We start from the raw sequence: 8110 nt of genomic DNA, 5'->3' as shown, positions 1-8110 counted from the left end.
TCCCCAAGGGGGCAGGAACGCTTCGGCAGGGCGAGCCCGGCCCAGGCCCCGCAGCTGGCGACGGCGGCCTTCCTGCCCGGCCTCAGCGCCGCGACTGGCCAATGGCGGGCAGCAGCGGGAAGAGTCTGGCCAATAGCGAGACGGCAGCGGGAAGGGCCTGGCCAATGATGAAGCGGCAGCGGGAAGAGCCAGGGGGTGGGCGGGCGTTGGCGTCACCCCCTCAGGGCCTGCCCCGGGCAGCCGTGCCCGTCCCCGGCCCTTCCCAGGCTGAAGTGTTTCGGAGCTCTGCCAAAGCTTTGGCTGCCTGAATGCTCTGGTACCAACGAAAATGTGTACAAGGACAAGAATTCACTTTTTAAATTTCTTTTTTAATTGACAAGGAGGCTGAAGAAGCTCCGGCTGGCCAAGGAGAGATTCATCAGTCATGGCGCTTGGTGGGACTCCAGGGACTGATCCCTGGTTCCAGTGAAATCTTGAAGCTCCCCGAGACTTTCTGCTGTTGTTGTGTGTGACAAGGAGTTATTGTGACTAATTTCCTATTTATCGATAAGGTGTCTGTAACATCTTAGGTGTGGTCTAAGGGATTAAAAGCATCAGTTTCAACTCCAAGTAGCAATCAGTCTGGTTACTATGTGTATTTTGAAAATACAATGTTTTCCTCGGGTCAAACAAGACCTTTAAAGCTGGCGTTGGCGTTGCTGGCACAACGGTTTGCATCATTTGGAGAACGCAGTCACAACAGTTCTGTTTCTCCCACAGAGGTTTCTGACTTCAAGCCTTCACCTTTACCTGCCCTAGGGCTCAGGGAAAAAAAAATCACAACCGAATACAGGAATTATTTTCTCACCAAAGAACACGAAAACCAGGCACCCACCAGCTGCTGAATTGCTATTAAGTTGCAGGTACAACCACACCGATTTCATATGGGTTAATATGATGATTTTTTTTCTGATCAGCCGAGCCTTGTGGTCTGTGAACTGGAAGCTACGGTCGTAAAGCGCAGTAATTCACAAAAATCCCTTCTGAGCTGCAAGGTCTGACCCTTGCCACACGTTCTCTAGCTGTGAAGATTTCTACTTTGACATTTTCTGCATGTACTTGCAAACGCACGCTTCAAGATGTTCAGCAGACAGTTTTCCATGACACATTGAAAACTCATGGGTCTTTTCTTTCTCTCCGAGGAAATTTCTTTGTAAATACTCATTAGATGTACACTCTGGTGTCCTTGAAGCTCTCCAGGAATTACGGGTGAATCAGAATGCAATCCCAGCCAGACAGAGCCCTGTCAGGATAGAGGGCAGCAGATCGCACATGTCATTAAAATAGGGCAGGATACGCGTGGATGGAACTCGGCTGTCTGAGAACTGGATGAAATACAAAGGAAAAAAATGTTTAAAGTGCTGTTCTGCTTGCAAGGGAGAGCTCTGAAACGCTGATCGCAGAATACGGGGTAGATTTGACAGTGAGCAGCGTGTGCTGCAGCAGCGCTGCCCGTGCTGTCAGCACAGGGAAACACAAGGCCACTTTCCCTGAGGCCAGTTACATCTGACACAGCAGGGCTGATGCAGAAACCTTCTGACTCAGCCTCAGGTGGTGACATCTCTTAATTGCTTTGCAAACCTCCACCTCAATACCTGTTCCTTATCAGGTATTTCCTATTTGTAAGCTAGAAAAGTAAAATCATTGTGTCTGTTTTGCACCAATCTACCTTAGCATCCTACAGGGAGGGAGCTGGTTCATCAGTCTGTTGACTTGTTACCCTCTATATACACTGAGCATCTTATTAGTTTCGTGGCAGTAAGCCTTGAGGATGATCTACTGGTGATTTGGAAGTAGAAAAAAGGCTGAGATCTCAGCTGGCAAAGCTTGCTGGCACTGAGCATTCGTGAAAATTAATGCTGAAGATTTTCCAGATTATTTAATGAGATTGTGTGTTATGCTCCTCAGCTTCTGTGTGTGAAAAAGCAACTCAAACAAATCCCAAACCACTAATGGTAACTGTGAAATACGATGAATTTGGTTTGTCCTTGAAAACGTGTTTGTGGAAAAAAAAAAAGAAGCAGAGAATAAAAATGACAGTCTTATTCTTGCTACTTTGCTTCACCTGTGCCTGTCATATTATGGTCAAATTGCCTGCTTGATAGCTTTGTCACTCACAGAACAAACAAAAATTGCATTTCTTTTTTTTCAGTAGTTTCCATTTGCACTTAGCACATTTAAAGCAAAATGGGCTGTGCTCGCTAACTCTTTTTCCTAATGCTGTGTTTCCACCAGTGCTTCAAGGAAGTCAGGGCAGATACAGAAGGATCCTGGCCACATTTCACCTTCATTGCTTCTAGCAGGTCAGAGTGTAGAAATTTTCTGAGGCAAAATTTCCGTTTTAATGTTTGATAGTTGTCAGTAGGCCAAATTTGTCCAGTTCCCTTCTCAAAACTGCTACCATTTATTTATTTTGTCTAGCAAGGTCTACAACTTAGCAATTTATTACTTTAAAAAAAATTACTTTGTCTGGTCTGTTTCCCATTTGCCACCTGATAATTTCCTTGAGTGTTTCCTATGTCTGGTTTTACAAACAATAGCAAATAGCAATAGTCCCTGTTGACTCTCTGCACAACATCCATGGCTATAAGGATGTCTGCCACATCATCCTCCTGCATCTTTTATACAAGCTGAGATATTTTGTCACGCTGAACCACTCCTTTACAGCGTGTCTCAGTCCACACCACCAATCCCATGTCCTGGAAAGCCTCGAAGTACTTTTAATTGCCAGAAACTCCCTCAGGATCACACCGATGCCTTTGTAAAAATTGGCATCAAATTCCTTTCACACTGAGAACAATTTCATTAAATACATCCCATTCAGACCTGAACTACAATCGACTTTGCCTACAAAGTTATTTTAAACACTCCTGTAAGCAACAGAAGATTTGAAGACCTTTTTTACTGATCCATCTGTAAGACAATAACGATAAATATTTGTCTGTCAGCCACTTCTTCCAACTACTCCAAAATATGATTAGCAATAAACAGGTAGACAGAAATAAAAATCACAGACAGCATAGATCGCAGATATTTCAAATCAAGAGTGGATGCTTTCCTAAAAGGAGAAGAACACATGAAGCTGGAAAAGAGCAAATGGAGGAAAATTCTGCCTTCTGTTTTAGGCAGAGTTGGACCAAATTTCCATGATGGCTGATTTGGATTTGTGAATCTGGATATTCATCAGTCGTACTTCTTCCTGGCTGTGCTTTGTTTTGCAAGCAACTTTTATCCATTTACTGTAACAAGTTTAAATGTTCCATTTTAGGAGGAGGTGGTGGATAAATAGCAATCAGATTACACCAGCTTTTAAACTGTTCCAAATGCCTAATAGTAGGTTCCCATAAGGATGAAACATATTTTACCCTTCTCTCCAGCTTCATTTCTACCAAAGCCCTTCCCTCCTCCTGCTCGTAGTAAAAGTTCCCCATTTATTCTATTCTTTCATAAACAAGCCATTTAGAAAGAAATTGAAACACAGTACCCAGAGGTGAGACTCCTTAAATCAAAAAACTTTAAATCAAGACTTTTCTTAATCACAGAATCACAGAATCGCTCGGTTGGAAAAGCCCTCTGAGATCATCACGTCCAACCGTTCCTGTCTACCCCCTAAACCATATCCTTAAGTACCTCGTCTACCCGCTCTTTAAACACATCCAGGGATGGGGACTCCACCCCCTCCCTGGGCAGCCTGGTCCAGCTTCTGACGACCCTCTCAGTAAAGAACTTCCTCCTTAGCTCTAACCTGAACCTCCCTTGGCACAGCTTGGTGCCATTTCCCCTTGTTCTATCCCCCAGCACCTGGGAGAAGGGCCCAGCACCCCCCTCTCCACAAGCTCCCTTGAGGCAGTTGGAGGTGGTGATGAGGTCTCCCCTCAGCCTTCTCTTCTGCAGGCTAAACAAGCCCAGTTCCCTCAGCCGCTCCTCATCAGGCTTGTTCTCCAGAGCCCTCCCCATCCTTGTGGCTCTTCTCTGAACACGCTCCAGAATCTCAACATCCTTCTTCTAGTGAGGGGCCCAGAACTGAACACAGCCCTCGAGGTGCAGCCTCACCAGTGCCTAGTACAGGGGGATGATCACCTCCTTGGACTTCCTTGATTTCTTTCGATTTGCACGGATATAAAAAGAATGGATTTTGGCCAACTCTCTGGTTCTTTTCTAACATTTTCGTGCTAAAACAGTGAAAAGAATATTCTGGAAATGCTTTTAAGTGGTGTGTGTGTATATATGTGTGTATCTCTGTGTATATATATATATATATATACACACACATATATCTCATAGTAGCTGACGTAGTTGGCTGTACACCAGTGCACAGCCTGCATTGTCAGCCAAGTAACGGACACAGACACATCCCCTGTCAGGACTGGAGTAAAGCCCTGTGCCCCATGCACTCAGCCCCACCGTACTCTTTCTGTGCTCTGCAAGACAGATTTGAATATAAAAACATCTCCTTGAATAAACTTGCTTTTCCTAGAACAGCTCGGGGCCTTTTCCTTTCTGCTGTGCCCTTTACATAGCGTACATCAGCCTTACAGACAACATGTTTACGACTCAGATCAGAGGGCTACGTGCAGTTCAGGTGCTGTCTGTTTGCAAGCGCATGTCATTTTACTACGACTTGTTAGCAACAGAGTTCGTGTCCTCATCTTGATGAGTTGGTTTGTGCATCAGAAAACACCCGATAAGCCAGCGATGCGCAGGATTAAGGGCTGGCTCTTGAAGTATGCTGCTGTTCAGCCAAGGTTCTGCCATCCTGGCACGGCAGCCAGTGCTTGCTCTTAAATTAGGACGTCGTGGTTGAGTTTCATAGCACGTTACTGCCAGCACTGAGATACACGGGCTCTGCTCAGCGGATACAAACACTCGGAGGTCCCACTCGCACTAGAGGGCACTCTCAAAACTACAAATTGCTTTTGCTGCTGCCAAGACGTTATTGTTCTGCTGACAGGAATGTGCAGGGTTTACAAAGGGGCTGCTTTCTCCAAGGTGGTTTTTTTTGTGTGGTTGTTGTTTTTCCTGGCTTTTCCTGTTGTGTGGCTTCATTTCTGCTACAGTTTCCTTTCCTTGTGTTTCTTTCTTGTTTCTATTTTAATCTATCAAGAAAGAAAATGGAAAGTGAGCTCTGACAGTGATAACTGCCATTCCTGACCTAACGTAGTGCCGCGGTGTTCTGATTTCTTCCTTTGCAGGTGACAATGTATTTCATTTAATACGAGGTGGTTGTCCTAAGAATTCTCTAAATCTGTGTCCAAACAGTGCTGTTCCACTACTCCATATGGATTTACCTGGGAGAGGCTACAGGTACCTCTGCCCTTTCACCAGCCCCACACAGTACAAAACATCCTCTCCCTCACAGGGCATGGGAAGGGCAATACAGAACCTGCCTTCCTCTTGAAGGCCCTCTATAGATATTCTATATCTTTGCTTTCTGCTGAGCAGTTCCCATAAGTGGTGATATATAAGCTACAAAAGTAAGGTTCAGTCCTAGGCCAACCATCCAAGGTGCCAGTTACTAGAATGGGAATTTTTTTGTGCTGCTGGGATGTTTCCCCTGGATGGAAATCATCGACACATTTTGTGTAGGGCTCAGACTTCCATCGGTACCAGCTTTGGTATTTTACCTACGTAGTCTGGTGCAAATCAATCTCTCATAGACAAAATGTCTTATCCTCTTTGTACTGCCTTAACTAGCTAATGTCTTTTATTTCTTCCAAGTCACCTCTTTTTCATGTATATTAAATTGCATTATTCTATATATTTATGTTTAGTACATTCCTGTCATGTACATGCATTTTTAATTTTTATTTTTAATTATTTACTTTTTCCTGCATGGAAATTTCAGAGAAGCTATTGATGTGACACAATCACATCTTCTTTTCTTCTGTTGTATTCTTCCTGTCTTCAAGATTTGGAAGATCTCCAGATGGATGGAGAAGGTGTTCAGTATTGCCTTTGTTTCTAATACCAATTCTTTATCAGTACCTAAACTCAAGGAAGAACTACCTATATATACAAACATATCACCACTGAAACCAGTGCGAGTATAAAACTGTGATATTGGAATTGAATAATTGACTGAATAATGGAGCAGAGTAGCCTGACATTCACAGCAGCACAGAATGGTTTGGGTTGGAAGAGGCCTTAAAGCTCATCCAGTCCAACCCCTGCCATGGACAGGGACACCTCCCACCAGCCCAGGCTCCCCAAATCCCCGTCCAACCTGGCCTTGAACACTGCCAGGGAGGGGGCATCCACAGCTTCCCTGGGCAACCTGGGCCAGTGCCTCACCACCCTCACAGTAAAGAATTTCCTCCTAATATCCAGTCTAAATCTCCCCTCTTCCAGTTTAAAACCATTCCCCTTCATTCTATCGCTACCTGTCCTGGTAAAAAGACCCTCCCCATCTTTCCTGTAGGCCCCCTTTGAGTACCAGAAGGCTGCTGTAGGGTCTCCCCGGAGCCTTCTCTTCTCCAGGCTGAACAGTCCCAACTGTCTCAGTCGATTTCCATAGGGAAGGTGCTCCAGCCCCTGATCATCTTCACGGACTCCTCTGAACACGCTCCAACAGCTCCATGTCCTTGTGTTGGGGACTCCAAAGCTGGACGCAGTGCTCCAGGTGGGGTCTCACCAGAGCAGAGCAGAGGGGCAGAATCACCTCCCTCGCCTGCTGGCCACACTTCTTTGGATGCAGCCCAGGATATACTTGGCTCACCATGATAGTGACAATCATTTTGTCAGGCTCACCGAAGGCTGACTCCAGCACCCCAGCATGGGAGCACCTCCATTGACAGACCAGTCAGGCTTCCACAGACCTCAGCAGCAAACATCGTTTCCACACATTTCAGGAATTAGGGCCAGTTAGCGTTAAAAGTTTTGTCCAACAAGTTGGAAGATGAAGATGGATACTGCAACCTCTGCCGTAAAGTCATGTGCAGTCCTTAAGAAGCACATCTCTTTCTGCCCAGGGTATTTTACTGAATACAGCAACAGTCACTTATCAAGCACTGCAAAGGTATCTCCTGAAACCAAACTCTTGTCTGAGGCACTGTTTACAGGCCTACAATGTAAACTCTGGCGTATGTACTCAACTCCCAAAAGGCAATGCTTGTCAGAGGAGGGGTACATTATCTTGAGACTGTGAAAACATTCAAATACAAATGTTATTCTTTTTCCTGACAAAGACATTTCCTTGCCAAAGCCATTTTTGTAGACTGTTCAAATCTGTACTGTTTCCAGTCACTGAAGAATGCAGCTGCTGGCTAAAATTTTCTATTCCAAAGGAAGCTATAAAGTGTACATGCTTGCAAAAGACCTTTCCTGTTTTTTGCTGTTTCGTTTATTAATTTCTTACAGACTGTCTCATAGGCCTGATGGGCAAACACTGAATGCACAGTCTCTACTCCAGAAACACAGAGATATTAATTTAACATGAAGATATTTTACAACAACTCATTTCCTGGAAGTATATAAGAGATTAAAATGCAAAAGCTTGACATTCTTATTTAGACTTCACTTCTTTAAAGCCTCACTCTATGGCTGACATCTCTATGGATATTTTTTTTACTTAAAATCTGAGCACTATGTAAGGGCTCAGCCAGCCCCATTCAAGACTAAGAGGTGTTCATTATCAGGTGTGGTGGATCTGTGATGTGGAAGGAAAGAACCCCTTTTCTCCCCTCCCTGAAGCAGGCTGCACAAAGCCATTTGCACACACCATGGATCCCATGCAGAACCATAACAGTCTAGCAGGCTCCGCACCTCAGGCTCCATCTTTTCCATTGGCAACATGGAAAATGAAGGCACGAAACCAGCACTAACAAACTCACTTAAATGAGTAACCAACAAATCCACGGGCTCCTCCCCGATACAGTGCCTATGCCTTGAACCATACCATAACTCTTCTAAAGATGAGATGGTTGTAGCTGGATTTTCTTTCTTGCCTGATGCCTGGTTAAAAGGGTGATGTCAGCTCATCCTTTCTGCAGCCATCCAGCAACCAGCTCCCTGATGGCTATGAAACTTTACTGTAAAGGAAGCTTTATATATATACATATATATATATATATAT

This window comes from Mesitornis unicolor, unplaced genomic scaffold, assembly GCF_000695765.1.
Source record: "Mesitornis unicolor isolate BGI_N332 unplaced genomic scaffold, ASM69576v1 scaffold37294, whole genome shotgun sequence".
In the NCBI taxonomy this organism is placed as follows: Eukaryota; Metazoa; Chordata; class Aves; order Mesitornithiformes; family Mesitornithidae; genus Mesitornis; species Mesitornis unicolor.
The sequence above is the reverse complement of the archived record's forward strand: the minus strand, read 5'-3'. Positions refer to the sequence as shown.